At 38.1% G+C, this 20449-nt stretch overlaps 1 long non-coding RNA gene and 1 pseudogene across 1 annotated transcript in view; one reads left to right on the forward strand and one right to left on the reverse strand.

Annotated features, from left to right (window-relative positions):
• Nucleotides 1–20449, reverse strand: part of LOC136330831 (uncharacterized) — a 508264-nt gene that overhangs the window by 461558 nt on the left and 26257 nt on the right. The window lies entirely within an intron of this gene.
• LOC136328676 (small ribosomal subunit protein eS24 pseudogene) lies at nt 13394–13771 on the forward strand (annotated as a pseudogene).

The raw sequence follows: 20449 nt of genomic DNA on the forward strand, positions 1-20449 counted from the left end.
CCAGCTTCATTCTTTTTCCTTAGGATTGTTTTGGCTATTCGGGGTTTTTTATAGTTCCATATAAATCTGATGATTTTTTGTTCCATTTCTTTAAAAAATCTCATAGAAATTTTGATGGGAATTGCATTAAATTTGTATATTGCTTTGGGTAATATGGCCATCTTGATTATATTTATTCTTCCTATCCAAGAACAAGAAATATTTTTCCATCTCATTGTATCTTTTTCGATTTCCCTTAAGAATGCTTTGTAATTTTCATTATAAAGGTCCTTTACATTCTTTGTTATGTTTATTCCTAGGTATTTTATTTTTTTTGTTGCAATCGTGAAGGGGATTATTTTTTTGAGTTCGTTTTCTAATATTTCATTGTTGGCATATAGAAAGGCTATGGACTTTTGTATGTTATTTTGTATCCTGCGACCTTACTGTATTGGTTTATTGTTTCTAATAATCTTTTTGTGGAGTCCGTCGGGTTTTCGATGTATAGGATCATATCATCAGCAAAAAGTGATAGCTTTACTTCTTCTTTTCCGATATGGATGCCTTTTATTTCTTTGTCTTGTCTGATTGCTCTGGCCAGAACTTCTAGCACCACGTTAAATAAGAGTGGAGAGAGTGGACAACCCTGTCTTGTTCCTGATTTAAGGTAGAAAGTCCTCAGTTTTATGCCATTTAATAGGATGTTGGCTGATGGTTTATCATATATGGCCTTTATCATGTTGAGATATTTTCCTTCTATACCCATTTTGTTGAGAGTCTTAAACATAAAATTGTGTTGTATTTTATCAAAAGCCTTTTCTGCATCTATTGATAAGATCATGTGGTTTTTGTTCTTTGTTTTGTTGATATGGTGTATTACGTTAACCATTTTGCGTATGTTGAACCATCCTTGAGATTCTGGGATGAATCCCACTTGATCATGATGTATTATTTTTTTAATATGTTGTTGTATTCGGTTTGCCAGTATTTTGTTTAGTATTTTAGCATCTGTATTCATTAGAGATATTGGTCTGTAGTTTTCTTTCTTTGTGCCATCCTTGCCAGGTTTTGGTATGAGGGTTATGTTGGCCTCATAAAATGTGTTTGGAAGTATTGCTTCTTCTTCAATTTTTTGGAAGACTTTGAGTAGAATAGGAACCAAGTCTTCTTTGAATGTTTGATAGAATTCACTAGTATAACCGTCTGGGCCTGGACTTTTATTTTTGGGGAGGTTTTTAATAGTTTTTTCTATTTCCTCCCTGCTGATTGGTCTGTTTAGGCTTTCTGCTTCTTCATGACTCAGTCTAGGAAGGTTGTATTGTTCTAGGAATTTATCCATTTCTTCTAGATTGTTGTATTTGGTGGCATATAATTTTTCATAGTATTCTACAATAATTCTTTGTATTTCTATGATGTCTGTGGTGATCTCTCCTCTTTCATTTTGGATTTTATTTATTTGAGTCCTGTGCCTTTTTTCCTTGGTGAGTGTTGCCAAGGGTTTGTCAATTTTGTTGATCTTTTCAAAGAACCAGCTCCTTGTTTTATTGATTTTTTCTATAGTTTTTCTGTTCTCTATTTCATTTATTTCTGCTCTGATTTTTATTATCTCCTTTCTTCAGCTGGTTTTGGGTTGTCTTTGTTCTTCTTTTTCTAGTTCCTTAAGGTGTGAAGTTAAGTGGTTTACTTCAGCTCTCTCTTGTTTGTTCATATAGGCCTGAAGTGATATGAACTTTCCTCTTATTACTGCTTTTGCTGCATCCCAGAGATTCTGATATGTCGTATTTTCATTTTCATTTGTCTGTATATATCTTTTGATCTCTGCACTTATTTCTTCTTTGACCCATTCATTTTTTAGAAGTATGTTGTTTAGTTTCCACATTTTTGTGGAAACTTTTTTGCAGTTGAATTCTAGTTTCAAGGCTTTATGATCAGAAAATATGCTTGGTACAATTTCAATTTTTCTAAATTTGCTGATATTGTCTTTGTGGCCCAACATATGGTCAATTGTTGAGAATGTTCCATGTACACTAGAGAAAAATGTGTACTCTGTCGCTTTGGGATGAAGTGTCCTGTAGATGTCTATCATATCCAGGTGTTCTAGTATTTCGTTTAAGGCCACTATATCTTTATTGATTCTTTGTTTGGATGACCGATCTAGAGCCGTCATCGGTGTATTGAGGTCTCCAAGTATGATTGTATTTTTGTTAGTTTTTGTTTTAAGGTCAATAAGTAGCTGTCTTATATATTTTGGTGCTCCTTGGTTTGGTGCATATATATTAAGGATTGTTATGTCTTCTTGATTCAACTTCCCCTTAATCATTATGAAATGACCATTTTTGTCTCTGAGTACTTTTTCTGTCTTGTAGTCAGCATTATTAGATATGAGTATTGCTACACCTGCTTTTTTTTGGATGTTGTTTGCTTGGAGTATTGTTTTCCAGCCTTTCACTTTGAATTTGTTTTTATCCTTGTTGCTTAGATGTGTTTCTTGTAGGCAGCATATAGTTGGATTTTCTTTTTTAATCCATTCTGCTACTCTGTGTCTTTTTATTGGTAAGTTTAATCCATTTACATTTAGTGTAGTTATTGTCACTTGTGGGTTCCCTACTGCCATTTTATAAATTGCTTTCTGTTAGTTTTGTATCTTGTTTGATTCTTCTCTTTTGTTTTTCTATCATTTGTTTTTGTTTGTTTGTGTTCCATACTTCTTTCCTCTGTTGCTACCTTTTTTAAGTCAAGTGTTTTTGTGGTGGTTTTTTCAAGGGTGGTTACCATTAAGTAATCAAAAGGGTACCTACCATATTCATTGTAGTACCCTATCTTATGAGTATTTCTGCACTTCATCATCCTTTGCTACTGTTAATCTCCATCCTCTCCCCCCTTTTTTTCCTTTGTTGTCACAGTTTAAGTTTGGTTTTATCGTGTTCTTGGTGGAGCTGTTACTTGTGGTGTTGTTTTCTTTTGTTCTTTGAATCTGGTTGGAAAACCCCTTTTAGTATTTCCTGGAGTGGGGGCTTTCTGCTGATAAATTCTCTCATCTTTTCTGTATTTGTGAATGTTTTTATATCTCCTTCATACTTGAAGGATAGCTTTGATGGGTATAGTATTCTTGGCTGAAAGTTCCTCTCTTTCAGGGCTTTAAATATTGGGGTCCACTCTCTTCTAGCTTGTAGAGTTTCTGCTGAGAAATCTGATGATAATCTAATAGGCCTTCCTTTATATGTTGTACTCTTTTCCCTGGCTGCCTTGAGAATTTTTTCTTTGTCATTGGTTTGTGTCATCTTTATTATGATGTGCCTTGGAGTGGGTTTGTTGGGGTTAAGAAAACTTGGTGTTCTGTTTGCTTCTTGAATTTGAGGCTTTAGTTCTTTCCACAGGCTTGGGAAGTTCTCGTCTATTATTTGTTTGAGTATATTCTCCATTCCATTTTCTTTCTCTTCTCCCTCTGATATACCTATTATTCTTATGTTATTCTTTCTGATGGAGTCAGACAATTCCTGTAGGGCTTTCTCGTTTTTTATTATTTTTAAGTCTCTTTCTTCTTCTCTCTGTTGTGCCTCAAGTTGTTTGTCTTCTATTTCACTAATCCTATCTTCAATCTGGGCTGTTCTGTTAGCTAAGCTTGTTACCTCGTTTTTCAGCTCGTGAATTGAGTTTTTCATTTCTGTTTGATTTGTTTTTATAGTTTCAATTTCCTTGGTAATATATTCTTTGTGTTCATTGAGTTGTTTTCTGATCTCCCTAAATTGCCTTTCTGTGTTTTCTTGTATATCTCTGAGTATTTTTAAGATTTCTATTTTAAATTCTCCGTCATTTAGCTCCAAGGCTTCCAATATGTTAAGTCTTTTCTCCATAGATTTTTCCACATCTATTTGTGTTACCTCTCTTTCTTTTGTATCCATAATATTCAATTTCCTCTTTCTTATTGGCATCTGAGGGTGGTCTTGTTGATAGCACTAATTAGAATTAATAAAGAGTAAAAAGTAAAAAAAAAAAAAAAAAAAAAAAGGTAAAACACCCCACAAAAAAAAACACAGTAATAATTTATTATTTCCCCTTTTTTCTTTCTTCTCTTTCCCTCCTCTCCCCTCCTCAGGGAAATATCGTGATGACCTGTGAATTATATTATGCTAAATGGAACAAAAACTGCCTATAATGGAGGGCCTGATTTGGGGTGAAGAGTTCAAGGGGCAAAAAAAAGGGAGTAGGGACCTACTAAATGAAAAAAAAAAAGGAAGAAAATCTTAGACAAGCATAAGATGATTTGCTTGTAAGTGATGGTCGACTAAGAGATATAATGAGAGGGATAAGAGGGAACCAGAAAAAAGGAGGAAAAAAAAGAATAATAAAGAAGAAAAAAATAAAAATAATAAGTAAAAATCTGTTGTATTAAGTGGAGCGAAGACTAAATACAATGGAGACCTTGGGTTGGGAGGAATGCTAGTGAGTTAAAAAGCAACGTAAAAAGTACCCAAAATGCCACAAAGATAAACAAACAAACAAGAAAAAAACAAAAACAAAAGCGAAAAAGAAAAATAAAGCCAAAAAAAAACCTTGAGTCCCAAATTAACTAATTTGTTCGTGATTGAGGATTAAATGGGAGGAAAGTAAAACGAGAAAAGAAAAAACGAATAGAAAGGAAAAAATAAGAAAAAGAGAAAAACGAAGGAAGAAAAAAAAAGGAAGAGAAAAAAACAAAATAAAGCAAAACAAAAAAAAAAAAAGAGGAGAGAGTGAGAGTTAAGTGTTTTGGAGTATAACCTTAAAGGAGGGTGAGGATGAAGAAGAGAAATAAAATGTAACACTCATGGGTAGTGTAGTTCAAAAAAAGGGAAGCATAAGATGGGCAGAAAATAGAAGGACCGAGGTGGAGGAAATAGAAATAATAATAATAAAGGCAATAAGATAGAAGAAACAAACAACAACAACAAAAAATTAGTGGAACAAGTTGTAAAGTCTGTGGATTTTTCTTGATTTTGAGAGGTTAACTTCTTCCTTTTTCTTTTCTCTCCCTCTTCCTGGTCGGTGACTCTGTACCCCAGGCTCTGCCCCTGTGTCACACTTAGGTAGGGATTTGCAGTTGATGGGATTCTATGGCAATGTCATATAATTGGCTTTAGTCTTGCTGGTAGTCAAGGCTTGTTGGCGTTTGCAGGGTCCAACGATGAGAGAGTTTGCTTTCCTGGAGTCTCTCTCCTAGTCCCCACTTGCTGAATTAGCAGCCTGGTGATCCAGCTATAAGGCTGCAACTGCTTCTGCCTGGGGAGTAAGAGGCTCAAAGAGCTGGGAAATCCCCACTCTATCCCCACTCAGCGCAAGGCTTTGGGAAAGGTTCTGGCAGTCAGAGCCTTCAGTGTAATCAGGCAGGGGTGGGAGTCAATTGTTGTCAAGGTGACTGTTTAGCGCCTAGCATTCAGTTGGACCACTCAACCCAGGCTTTCCACACTTTGTAGCCTGTTTTGGCTGGGAAGAAGAGGCACTAGTCTCTGCTTGCGACTAGTGTAGTATAGATCTTATCTGCCAAGTCCCTCTTGTTAGCGTTTATCCCTGAATATGGAGGCTCTATCAATCAGAAGTTGCCCCCGCCCCTTTAGCGAGAGGCACTAAAAAATATCACGCCTCTTGTCTTGGATCGCTGAACTGAGAGAGATCTTATCAATTAGAACCCGTGGGTGCACAGATTTCATGGGTTAAGCTAATTTCAGTGTTTGGGTCCGCAGCTGTGCTCCCGAAGGTATTTCAGGCTGCCTGAGTGCCCCTCCCCCAACGCTTGATTGTTAGCTTGAATGGCTGGGTGAGGTGCCCCGCCCACGGAGAGAATCTCCCAAGTAGGGAAGACCGCCTTGGCACCTCTCCCGCTCGCCCCGCTGCTGGCGGCTGGGGCGCACCAGGTGCAGGATAATGGGGCACCCTGGGTGTGCGGGCCAATAGGGCGCTCTGGGCACATGGATTGCCCAGGGCACACGCGCGAATGGGGTGCTCCGGGCACCCGTGGCTGGGGTCTCTCACTGGCAGTGCGCGGGCAGCTGGGAACGTTAGCGGTGCTCGCTCTGCAACCGGACGGGCGCGCGCGCCGGCGGCTGCTCACCGCTCCTGAGTGTGGGCGGTACTCGCTCTGCAACCCTGCAACAGGACTGGGTGCGCGCCGGCGGCTGCTCTCCGCTCCCGAGTGTGGGCCGACTCACCGCAGGCACACTCCCTCTGCGGCTCCCGAGTGTGGGCGGTGCTCGCTCTGCAACCGGACCGGGCGCGCGCGCCGGCAGCTGCTCGCCGCTCCCGAGTGTGGGCTGACTCACCTCAGGCGCACTGCGGCTTGAATGAACGTCCCTGCGGTAGCTTCCTCTACACCCTCGTTTCTCAGATTCAAGTGATAACAGTCCTTTCGCTTTCAGTTTGTGTGGAACTCCGGAATGCTCCGAGGATAAATTTTTCTGTTTCTAGTTGATAAATTTGTTGTGATTTTGGGGAGATCTGTCGGACGCGCTGCTCACGGCGCCATTTCCGTGACGTCACTTTGCTTTGTTTTAATATGTTCAAATCAGAATCCATATAGGATCTATACATTGATATAAATTTTTTAATCTATAGATTTGAATCTATTGGTTACCCTTCCACTCTTTTTTCTCCTCTTGCACTTTCTTCGTTGCAATAATCTAGGTTGTTTGTGCTGCAGAATTTCCCAGGATTTGTACTTTACTTATTGCAACTCCATGGTCATGTGGGCAGTGCATTCCTCTGTCCCTCTCATTTCCTGAAAATATACCAGCCAGGTCTAGAAGTTTGGTTAGATTCAGGTTAGATTTTTTTTTTGACAAGTCTGCCAAATGGTGGTATTATATACTACCAGTAATCACATAATATCTGCTTCTCTTTTTGTGATAATAACAGCTATTGATAATTACTGCCAGACACATAATTCATTAAGGACTGCAAAACGCTGGAATCCTATCACTCCTTTTCGTGTGTTAGTTGGAACACTTCTATAGAGAGATTTCCCTTCCTGCACTATTCAGTTGCTTTGAGACAGATTATACAGCAAAGTGAGGATAGATATTTGATTTTTCCCCTTTATTTTTGCAAAATAATGATCACAGGGTGATCCTTACAGAGTGCACATCTGATCACAGCACTCCCATACCTTCCCATACAACTTTAAAATACAAACCATTGCTTGTAAAGAATAGCATCTTCAGTGAAACCTGCTAGGCTATGAATAGTCTAACCATGACCTGCCTTCCCAGGCTTGCCTTTTCTGGAAAGCTCTGTGGTCCAGTACCCCATGCTTCCTCCAACCACAAAGCCTTTGCACAGGCCATTTTCTCAGCATGAGATGCTTTCCTGGCATCCTGCCTCCAATGAATTCCTGGTCATCCTTTAGATCTCAAAACCACTTTCTTTGGGAAGCCTTCCCAGCCCCCATATCTGGGCCAGGTTTATTTTGTCACATGCTTCTTTGTTTCAAAGCATTTATATCAATTGATAACTAAACACCGCTGTGTGTGATTCCTTAATCATTGCCTGCTCCTCGCCCCCAACTCTAAACCTATTGGAGCAGTTGGATTGTCTGTTCTGGGTCACAGTGACCCAGCCCTAGTACCTAGCTCTGGGCCAAGCACATCACTGTTTTTTAGTAATGACATGTGGAAAGAAAGAATGAATGAATATGTTTTGGGTTCTAAAATTATTTGCTTATCCTCATTAATTTACTGACAAGAACACCTAACTTTATTGGGAATCATGCTGGTTACCAGGAATGCTGTGTGGATCACAATCTAATCTAGGAAGTGGACAAGCCGACTGACAACTCCAAGAGAGTGTTTACAGTTCAATCACATGAGAGTGAGCGCCCAGTGGGAGCTGAGCACCTGGACAGATGTGACAACAGGACACATTGAAATTAAAGCAGCATTCCTGCTAGGTAAGGGGCAGTATGACATTGTCTTTTTAACACAGCTGGATCCAATGGAAGAGGACATGGGAACCAGAATGGTTATTTTAAAAAGACATTTAGTTCAACTCATTAAGACAAGTTTCTCTTACCATAACTCAAGGTTAAAAGCTTGTGCCCACAACATAAGTTCTATGAAGCAATTGATGATACAATTATCTGGCTATAAATATATAACACAGATTAAAATCTTGAGACAAATGGAATGCCAAGAGAGATATTTTTTAAACTGTTGCCTCCACAAGGCTTGAGAAAAACATACAATGAGCTTTCTCAGTGATTTAGACCAAATAGAATTGCTAAGTCACTATTACTTGCATTAAACATATTGTAAATCATCAACACAAGCTACTTGGCATAACAAATAATTTCATTAGCATAGCTATTCTTCTTTTAGAAATCTAGCTCCACTGAAATTTAGAGCTATGATCACACAACTATGACTGAATCATGTAAAACTATTCTTCTAGAGTCTGTTTCTTCTACAATGCTGGGGATCCTGAGGGTTACAACTAGTTCCATTCTTTCAACAGTGACATAACCCGAATTTTGTTTGGTGTAAGTCAAAACACATCCTAGCCTAAGTCACTTACTATCCTAATACAGTTGTAAAATCATAATCTAAAACATAAAGACACAACTAAGCCACAGAAAAAGGAAAAAGTCATAAATATACTGAACACTGGACCTGCGTGATCTTCCACTGCACACAACCAAACTAATTCGCCCATGCAGTCCATAAGTACGACTCTAGTAGTGTAAGCCAGAACACTCACATCTCAATTTGTTTAAGTTTTTATGGAAGTGAGCATGTAAACTCAAAATGTCGTATGTCAAGACTGTCATAATCTGAGGACCCCCTGTACTTAGTGCCTTCAGGGTAAGGATGCCTTATATATAATATATATCATTATATCCCTAGTGCTTATCCAAGTACCTGGCATAGAGTAAGAGCTCAGCAACCACACAATAAATGAACGAGTGATTCAGATGGCAAACTTTTAAATAATGCACAAAAGATGGTGACTATAAATAGGGTGACCATCAACTTATTGCCCAACTGGGTCCATTAATTTGTTGTCCAAACTGCTTAGAGTGAATGAAGGTTGTGTTATTAATCATAAACCAATACTGCCCAAGCAAATCAACCCCTCTACACTAGCAACAAAGAACCAACATTTGCAGAAAGTTCAATTCATTACCAACTTAAGTCTTAAGAGAGCTTTGGGAACATGAGGGATAGTTCAATGATCCTGATTACTTGAAACAATTTCACAAATGAAGATCAAAACGGGCAAAAATATATTCAAATTGATCTTTCACCAGGGAAATTTAAAATAAAATCACAATGAGATTCCACAAGTCACCCAAAAGAATGGCTAAAATTTAAAAATTGATGATAGTATCAAGAATTAGCAAAGCTATGGTAACAAACAGCACTCTCATACCAAGAATTAGCAAAGCTATGGTAACAAACAGCACTCTCATACATTGATGGAAGTGAAAATTGGTACAAGCACTTTAGAAAACTGTTTGACAGGATCTACTAAAGGTTAATATATGTGCTATGACCCAGCAACTCTATCTCACAAAAGAAATTCATACATATGTTCAACAAGAGACATTTATAAGAATGTTCATAGCAGCACTATTCCTAACAGTCAAAAACTAGAAATGATTCAAATGTTTGCCAATAGTAGAATGGATAAACACAGTGTGTCATATTCAAACAATTGAAAACTGTACAGCAATGAAAATAAACTATTGCTATACTCATCAACATGAATGAACCTCACAAAAAAAATGTTGAGTAAAAGAAGCCAAATACAATAGAGCATGTAGTACATGATTACATTTATATTAATGGAAACCAGTATAAAACATCTATCTATGGTAATAAAAGTCTTCACACTAGCTACCCTTTGGAGGAACAGTAACTAACTTAGAGGTACAGAAGAGGAGCTATCAACATTCTTAACCTAAAGAGTTTTACTTGGTGATAGTTCATTAATTGTACATTTAAGATTGGGGTGTTTTTCTTATGCATATTATACTTACCAAAATTTATTTTAAAATATACCTAAAAAATAATATTCTTATGCCATCTTTGTCTCCCAAGAATTCTTAACTCAGCAGACACACTGGAAAAAAAAATAAATAACCCATTGACCTCAGAACTATCTGAAAGGGCTCATATAATGGGTATTCAATAAATGTCTTATGATGATGTTCTTTTTTTTTTTTTTGTATTTTTCTGAAGTTGGAAACGGGGAGGCAGTCAGACAGACTCCCACATGCACCCGACCGGGATCCACCCAGCATGCCCACCAGGGGGCAATGCTCTGCCCATCTGGGGCGTTGCTCTGTTGCAACCAGGGCCATTCCAGCACCTGAGGCAGAGGCCACAGAGCCATCCTCAGCACCCGGGCCAACTTTGCTCCAATGGAACCTTGGCTGCAGGAGGGGAAGAGAGAGATAGAGAGGAAGGAGAGGGGGAGGGGTGGAGAAGCAGATGGGCGCTTCTCCTGTGTGCCCTGGCTGGGAATCAAACCCGGGACTCCTACATGCCAGGCTGACGCTCTACCACTGAGCCAACCAGCCAGGGCCTGATGATGTTCTTTAAATAAGAACTGACCCAATATTTTCTTCTTCAAATAATTTTCCTATTTTATTCACTGTTTTATTTAATGCCAGACCAATAAAATTTACTGGGAAATAAGAAGTGATAAATCACCCATTGATAAGTGCTATAATAGAACTTTATAATTTGTTGAGCAATCCTAAAAGCAATTTTCAGATCATTAGCACAAAACAGTTGGAGAATCTTCAAAACACTGAAAATTATAACTTCTTAGATACTTGAAAGAACAGTTGAAAGAAATGCGAAAAGTGTAAGTGCTAGTATTAAATGCAACCATTTCTTATGGGTCCCCTGCTAATTCCTAACTCCCAGTACCTCAGAACAGGACTGTAGTTGGACAGAGGGACTTTAAGAAGGTAATTAAGTTAAAATGAGGTCATCAAGGGGTCCTTGATCCAATATGACTGGTGTTCTTACAGAAAGAGGAAATTTGGACACAGACACACACAGAGAAGATGATATAAAGAGACACAAGGAGATGACGGCCATCAATAAGCCAATAAGAGGGGAATCGAACAGAGCCTTCCTTCACAGCCCTCAGAAGAAACCAGCCCTACCAACACTTTGATCTTGGATTTTCAGCTTCCAGACTGGAAGATAATCAATTTCTATTATTTGAGCCATCAGTTTGTGTTATTTTGTTATAGCAGCCCTAGCAAAGAAATTCACCATTCATTGTGGAAAGTCAAACATGAATGAACTTATTCATGAGTTGCTGTTACATCCTGTCTTGTGTGGGTCTCTGAGTATAAGCTCCTCTCAGGCAAGGGTTACATCGACATAATTTATCTCTTCCACTTACCAAACCATGCCACCATTGAGTTGTATCCTCAATACTTTTTCCTTTTTTTACTTTTCTTCTTTTTTGTTTGTTTCAAATACTAATTTATATCACTCTCTTAAGGTCCACTTTTGTTTCATTCTCTCTTTGTATCTGTGTGACCCAGAAAGCAAATAAATGAAAAAAAGTCCTCCTGTTTCTAGAAACAATGGGTATGAAAAGTACCTATCATGAAAATACAAAGAAAGCATCCTTCCATAAGATAAATGAATAGGGGTTTTTTTTTTACCTTCCCACTAAAAAGAGAAACTGAAAAGGGAAAAAAGTCACAGACAGAAAAAGAGTATACTAGGGATGTACAGGGCAGCAATGAGGAATATTAAAGTTCTAACTTAACTTTTCACAAACATCATTTATCTGCGGAGGAGGCAGACACTGGTCCCACAGTGAGCAGCCCTTCACTTCTAGTTCTATTTTCACCACAGAAAATCCAGTATATCTTTCCTAAAATATACATCTGGCCATGCATAGTATAGATTTAATCCAAATGTACTTGTAGCTAACCTTCCAGAAACGACTTACAATAATTTTTCAGGATTAACCTTTTGATAAAACATTAATTTGTCTAAAGGTAAAGCATTTTTAAAAGAGGTGCAGAGGTCCATTTTTATTATACAAATGCTGGATCAGTGAGTTGATGGAGACAAAATATTCTCAGACCAATGCTGAGAATAGCAACCACTCTACTGGACTTCATCCTTAGTGCTATAAAACAGAAGCTTGGCATTTCAGCCTGGGAAGAAGTGATTCACAACAGTGTCTTCCTTGGCTAGTTCTAGAAATGTCAAGCCCTGTAATTATGGAGGGACACTCACGGCTACACATACTCAGTATGCAATCGCAAATGAGGAGTCCACATCGCAGCATTTTACACTATTTGCAGACATATGTTTTTAATATTCAATAGCCACCATCTGCAAAATGAGAGGCTATCAGGCATTCCTAGAGACCATCCACTATGACACAGAAGAAATCAAATTGCCTAGGGGATAAAATCTTTCAGTGTTGACAGTGGTTAATATACACTCAATTACTCTCAAACACTGGCCAATAGCCCACACCCATACTCTCCTTGAAAGTGTGGGGTAGGGTTAAAAATCACCATGTTATTCTGGGTACTTGCTTGCATAGACTAATCTTTGACCGTGTGTATGTGTTTGTTATTATTATTATTATTATTATTAAATATATAATTAAATTATGTGCAACCAAGTATTAATCAAAATTAATCCAGTGCTCCTGCTACAGAATTTATATTTCAGGAACACAGACTAAGCCAGATGACAAAGGTCTTACAGGACTAAGAATTATGCTTTAAAAGCCAGGATCTTGAAGGCAACACTATGCTTTGTCATGGCCCTTCTATGCCTGCAAGAAACCCTAATAATTAATGGAGTTTGAGTGCTTTGCTTTTACTGCATGCAAGGGTAACTATAAAAACTTTAGTATATTGCCTGACCTGTGGTGGCCCAGTGGATAAAGCGTCAACCTGGAAATGCTGAGGTCGCCGGTTTGAAACCCTGGGCTTGCCTGGTCAAGGCACATATGGGAGTTGATGCTTCCAGTCCTCCCCCTTCTCTCTCTCTGTCTCTCCTCTCCCTCTCTCCTCTCTCTCTCTCTCCCTCTCCTCTCTAAAAAATTGAATAAATAAAAATTAAAAAAAAACCTTAAAAAAAAAAAAACAAAAAAAAACTTCAGTATATTGGAATAGACTTAATAGTATAGGGTCTTCAACATTTCTAAATTATTTTGTTGCAAGTCTCCAGTGCTCAGTACCTGACTATGATAAAAAGTAAAGGAGTCAAACCTTTCAGGGAAATTCCAACTCTACTAATCAGAAATATTCCTTAAAACTGATTCCGACTCCAAGGTTGGCCAGGCCCTCCTGCCCCAGTTGCCGGGGTCCTTCTGTAGATGTTGATGTGACTGGGCAGTGAAGAGTGGCTCTCTTTTCCTTTCTGCCTGCTTGAGGAATGCCACCATCATGAAGAACACAGTAACTATCCAAATCAGGAAGTTCATGACCAACAGAGTACTTCCACAGAAACAAATGGTCACTGATGTCCTTCACCCTAGGAAGGCAACAGTACCTAAGACAGAAATTCAGGAAAAAGTAGCCAAAGTGTATAAGACCACACCAGATGTCATCATCATATTTGGATTCAGAAGCCATTTTGATGGTGTCAAGACAACTGGCTTTGGCATAATACATAATTCCTTGGATTATGAAAAGAAAAATGAACCCAAACACAGACCTGCAAGACATGGCCTGTATAAGAAGAAAAAGACCTCAAGAAAACAGGAAGGCAAGAACAGAACAAAGAGAGTTAGGGTGAATATCAAGGCCAGTGTTTGGTGCTAGTAAAAAGTGAGCTGAGGATTGGACAACAAAGGAATAAAGATTCTTCAGTGGCTTTATGTGGTGATTGTGCAGATATTTCACAAGAAGATTAATAAACTAGAATTAAAAAAAAACTGATACTACCTTCTCTTGAATGACCACCTGAATCATAAAAGCAAGAAGGGGCTATCTGCATAGTAGGGTGAAGCTTTAACTTAAGAGTATAACTTAATCTTAGGGAAATCACTCAGTTTGTGTGGAAAGAACCACTCTCACCTCTCTCACAATCCCAGGACCTGTTTCAGAATGAACTGAACCATCTCTGAGAGTGTAGAGCATTGCTAATAACATCAACTTAAATGCTTTCATAGCTCAGAGTCAGTAAGTAAATTGGCTATTGCCAATTTACATTCAAAGAAAAATATTTGAAATCTGCATTAAATCTATTTATACATCCTACTGTCAGGGCTTTTGAAACAAATTTTTAAAAGCAAGTAAATTAAAATTTATTGGCTTAATAAAGACTGACATCCAGGGCTCTATTGTTGAGAATGAAACTGTTAAATTATAAAATATACCAAGTATCCTTAAGTATCATTTAGTATAAAAGGTGACCCTGGCCGGTTCACTCAATGGATAGAGCATCAGCCCAGCATATGGACATCCCAGGTTTGATTCCCAGTCAGGGCACACAAAAAAAGTGACCATTTGCTACGCTCCCCATTCTTTCCCTCTTCCCTTCCCACAGCCAAGGACTCCATTGTTTCGAGTGTTGGCCCCAGGAGCTGAGGATGGCTCAGTTGGTTTGAGCACATCAGCCTCAGGTGCTAAAAATAGTTCAATTGAGATTTAAACATCAGCCCTAGAGAGTTGTTACCAGGTGGATCCCAATCAGAGCGCATTGGGAGTCAATCTCACTATCTCCTCTCACTTAAAAAAAAAGAAAATGTGAATCTTCAATCCAGGGTCAGTAATCACAAAGTGAAAACAAAGCCCTCTACAAAAGTAAATGAGATACAGTTTGTCATTATCATAAAGGAAATTACCTTATCCCAGGATTTCCTGCTAATCCATCAATTGATCAATATTTCATACAATAAATATCGGGTTCAAAAACATCAGCTAGACCTGCTTCTTGCTCCCTTGATAATGAGGGTGACTTACCAAATGATTATGAGCTTAGGCCCTGAGAGGAAAATTACTCTACTCTCAACTATTTTCCTAATAAAGCTGAAACAAAAGTTTAAAAAACTCAATTTCAAGATGGAAAAGTGGTTCATACCTATTAGGTTTCTTTCTTTCTTTTTAATGTTGGTTCATATACCTTTGTTTTTTCTTTATTCTTTTTTTTTTTTTTTTTGCACTACTTAGTATGAGTAGCTACCGAGTATAAAAATAAAGCTGAATATGGTAGTATACAATATCCACCCACCCATTCTACTTTGTTCTTTTTTTTTTAATTGAATTTAATGGGGTGACATTGGCTAATAAAATTATATAGGTCTCAGGTGTACAATTCCATAATACAACATCTGTATATTTTATTGTGTGTCCATCGCCCCAAGCCTACTGGGTTTCTTTACAAAGTTAATAAAACACAGATTTGTGTGTAGACAAAGAAAATCAAATATCTATTTTTAAGTCACCGCTTCTTTTCTTCTTTCTTCTTCCCCTGCCCCAAATAAACTGCCTCATTTTTCTTAAGCTTACATATGCTATCTCTAGCTCGGTAAGTGCTTCCTGACTCAGAGAGACACTGCAGAGCAATTATCTTATTTCCACAGGAGGGAATATATGCACCCATCTCACACACACACCCCCTCCAATGCCACAGGGATCCAATTTGTTCCAAAAGTTCTGCAGAGGTTGTTCCTTTTCTGTGCACATTCTACACAAGATAACATGCAGTGGAGAAGCAGACAAACTATCCTCTCTCAGAGAACTGTTTCCAACATTTCCATGAAGGTGGCCTATGTCAAAGCAAAGATCAGGAGAGATGTCAATGTCCTTAACCTCACAGCAAAAGGGTCCCTCAGACTGATTACCCTCAAAGAAAATACATGAGGCTTGCCAACTTTCACTTATCCCAAAATAAGCCAAATATATGGTTTTTCCAACCAGTGGTTCAGAGAAAAGGGAAACAGTTGCATTTATCATGATGCAGGCTCACTATCATTAGTACCCAAATATTTTCACAGGAATATTTTAAAGGAAAGGCTAAGAGTGGCTCCATTTTCTCCATTTAAATGAATGTTTACTTCAACTAAACAATCATCTGTTGTTATGCAAAATAAAGGAAATACAAGAGCCAGTTTTGTGCATTTCTGTGTATATATTTTTCACTTACATAAAAATGAAAAGAAAAAATTTATTTATTTATTTATTCATTTATTAATTTAAAAATATAGTATTTAACATGTGCTTTCATTAAAGCATGTTAGTTTGTTACAGCTCTGTTTTCAACCACCAAGTTAACAATTCTTTTCCAAAGTCCAACTGTGTGGAGGCCAAAGTTTAATTGATACTAGCCAAACAAAAGTTTTAAAAATACACATATAACCTGGCCGGTTAGCTCAGTTGGTTAGAGCGTGGTGCTGATAAAATACACACATATATAGAAGAATCTTAACAATGCCAGCCTCAATAATTATAATAGTCTCACTAAGTCTGGCAGGGTTTTGCCAAGTGTTGTTGAAATTATAAATTCTTCCTTTGATAAGTACTTTTCCACCAACAATTAAAGGAGAATAAAACACCACCTAAATATTCATGAAAGCAACAGCAAACTGACTGTGGATCCCCAAGAACAGACTTCTGGTGGTCACCCACGTTTATCACAAAGATCACCATACTTAGAATCAATGACTACATGTTCATAAAAGTACTTAAGTTATTCAAAATTTCTTAGCAAGCATAAGAGGATATCTATATTCCAAACAATTTATATCATTTAAAAAACAAACAGGCCCTGGCCGGTGGCTCCATGGTAGAACGTCGGCCTGGCGTGCAGAAGTCCCGGGTTCGATTCCCGGCCAGGGCACACAGGAGAAGCACCCATCTGCTTCTCCACCCCTCCCCCTCTCCTTCCTCTCTGTCTCTCTCTTCCCCTCCCACAGCCGAGGCTCCACTGGAGCAAAGATGGCCCGGGCACTGGGAATGGCTCCTTGGCTTCTGCCCCAGGTGCTAGAGTGGCTCTGGTTGAGACAGCGACACCCCGGAGGGGCAGAGCATTGCCCCCTGGTGGGCAGAGCGTCGCCCCCTGGTGGGTGTGCCGGGTGGATCCAGGTCGGGCGCATGCGGGAGTCTGTCTGACTGTCTATCCCCGTTTCCAGCTTCAGAAAAATACAACAACAACAAAAAAAAACTGACAAGTATTTGACCAAGCTCAGATGAGTTTTGATAGAATACTGAAAGAAATTTTACCTTCTATTTCCAGGGATTTCTTACTATTTGTTTCACCCTTACCCAAAGCAAGGTAAACAATGGCTAAGAATATTTTCCTATCATATATTTCATATTCCCAAAATTTATGAAATCAGCGGAGAGTGAAATAAGCCCTAGACAGAATTAACAGTCTAGATATGTCTGTAATCAGTTCTCTATTATGATTACCTTTCTCCACTAGATCACAGTTGTTGGCTTGATGTCAGTATATATTTAATGGAAATGAATTAATGGAGTCTGCAAATTCAGTTCATTAGCTCAAGAAAGTTAACTAAGGGTCTCCCAAGTTTTTCTAGATGTACATGCCAGCCTTGTAGTTGACACTTTTCACAAATCCCTGTACGGGAGCTACCTGGAGCAGCCCATGTTGAACTTACTGTTTTTAATGTCAATTATGTTATTTTCATCAAATAATCTCATCAAGTTCTCACCACAATGAGAAGCTGACTTTGGGGGGGGGGGAATATTATGAAAAGATTAGCAAATAGAGGAATCACCAATTTTTTTTCCTGTGGAGTTTGGGTGCAAAAGAAAATACTAAAGAAGAACTAATTCTAGCTAACAATGAGAAATGAGTGTTTCAGCATTAAATTCCTTGCAAAGGTTATTGCTATACATGGAGGCAAGTATTATCTCATTTTTACAGAAGAGGAAGTTGAGGCTTAAGAGAAGATAAGTAACTTGCCCCACAATAGCACAAGAGAAAATCTAAATTTCAGATTAATGGAAGATTTCTCATAGATTGCAAAATTTAAAGAGCATTATATATCACTAAATGACAAATTTTTATTTTGTAAATTTCATTTCAGTTGCATAGCTGAAAATATTTTTCTATCAGTTCATTGACAAGACTATAAATGTATCTCACTCAATAGTTTATGAAGTCCAAATTTTACATCTAGTAAACAAGAATGTTTTAAAATAGAATCCTCCAGGTAATGTAAACATGCACTATCCACTATCATAGCCCCTACCCTCTTGAAATGAGGATAAGCTAAATTGAGCTGTACTCAAAGTACAAAATTTACACAAGAATATAAAGAGTAAAGAATGTAAAATATCTTAATAATTTTTATTTTAGCATGACCAGGTGGTGGCACAGTGGATAGTCGACCTGGGATATTGAAAACCCAGGTTCAAAACCCTGAGGTAGCTGGCTTGAGTGCAGGCTCATAGACATGATGCCATGGTTGCTAGCTTGAGCCTAGCTTCACTGGCTTGAAGCCCAAGGTTGCTGGTTTGAGCCCAAGGTCTCTGGCTTGAGCAAGGGGTCACTCACTCTGCTGTAACCCCCTGGTCAAGGCACATTTGAGAAAGCAATCAATGAACAACTAAAGTACCTCAACAATGAGTTGATGCTTCTCAGCTCTCTCCCTATCTTTCTGTCTGTCCTCTCTCTCTCTCTCTCTCTCTAAAAAATAATAATAATAATAATTTTTATTTTAATTACATGTTGAAATTATATTTCAATATTTTGAGTTAAATAAAATACATCATTTAATGTGACTTCTAGACAATCATTTAATGTGACTTCTAGGAAATTACAAAGTACATATGTGGCTTATTTTTGTTGCTTACATTATACTTCTTTTGGAGGGCATGAATAAACTGTTAAGAAGATTCTTCTGTGCTCATCACAACCACAAGATGACTTATAACACTGGCATGAGCCCAGGACACCTAAATTGTTAGTTAAGGCTTTGCTGACATCAAATTTGTGGATTTTAATCATTATTCAATTATTTATTCAGTCAGTCCAACTTGTTCATTGAGCAACTACTATGACTCAGGTAAAATAATACAATCTCTAGTACATGGACCTGTCCCCAGGGAATTTTATAGTGAACCCTTTAAGCAAGGCCCCAATCACCCCACTTAATACTTTGGTGATAAGGCTGTAACTATTAGTAGTAAAAAATACAGTCTTCTCAATTTATGATGAGGTTACATCCCAATAAACCCATGGTAAAGTGAAATATTGTAAGTCAAAAATGTACACAGTACACCACCAAACCTGACAAATATCACAGCTTAGCCTTGCCTACCTTAAACATGCTCAGAACATGGGCAGTTATCTTGAGTCTTACCAACTGCCGTCCTCTTCTTCTCACCAGAAGCAGGAGACACAAGTGGGTATTTTGTAGATATGATGGGATGTGAAAACACAATACAATATCCAAAAGAAATGCTGGCAAGACAGAGTATCAGTTGTATAGTTTCTGAATGTGTTTTCAATTTTGTACCATTATAAAGTAAAAAAATCTTAGGTCAAACCATTGTTAAGTCAAGGACCATCATAAATGAAATTTTGGAGCATATTTAAAATATGGAAGACAGAGAAGGGATGGTACCAACAGCAATCCAAGGATTTCATTAACTGGACATATGAGGTGGGTTGTCTTAAAGCTAACACTGTCAGTTTCAACCTTAATCAAAAGATAAGGTAATTATGCAAATACAAGTTCAATTCAAAGGGGGAAAAAGGTGTCTTCTAAATCTAATGCTCACCATACCCACCTACATAACCAAGGGGGAGAATAATTGTAATTTTAGTTTAGCCATACTACTGTAAATGTTTGCTATACATTCTTAGGAAGATAGTGAAAGGGACTACATTTTCCATACTCTAGTAGTATAGTAATATTTGTATGTGATACTAGGCAATGGTATAAGTGCTTTATAAAATCAACCTCACAATAAATATGTAAAGAAACCAATACCTGTACTCTATATGTCAACAAACACAAAATCAACACATTAACCATAATGCCGCATGGCGTGTAATTTCCCTTTCCTTTGTCATTAGGTTAATAAAACTGGTAAAATGTAGTAGCAATTTATTTAACTCCTACTTGCTTTGCAATGCAACTGAGTTCCTAGAGGAATGGTCTAGAGGAGATCTTGTCTTCCTTGGAGAGAAAAACAAAATACCGGTACGAAATGCCCTAAAATTGGAAAGAATAAAGGTCACCACCAGGCCAGTCTACCGAGCCAGGATTCCAGATGATTTCAGATAGCTTCTCTATATGGAAAAACAAACTGTTTATATTTCCCGTAGCACATAGTCCTGCAGTTCCCATTCAGCTAGTCCCAGTAAATGCACTGAGGATTCCAAGTGGACTTGAACAAGAACCAAGCTCATACTTTCAAAATTACATTTCATGGAAGATTTGAGCAGAAGGCATTTTGTGTTTGATCCAGAAATCCCAGAACCCTGTCATTCAGATATTGTCAGTGCAAAAGAAGAGAAAGCAA

The sequence above is a fragment of the Saccopteryx bilineata genome, chromosome 3 (genome assembly GCF_036850765.1).
Source record: "Saccopteryx bilineata isolate mSacBil1 chromosome 3, mSacBil1_pri_phased_curated, whole genome shotgun sequence".
NCBI lineage: Eukaryota > Metazoa > Chordata > Mammalia > Chiroptera > Emballonuridae > Saccopteryx > Saccopteryx bilineata.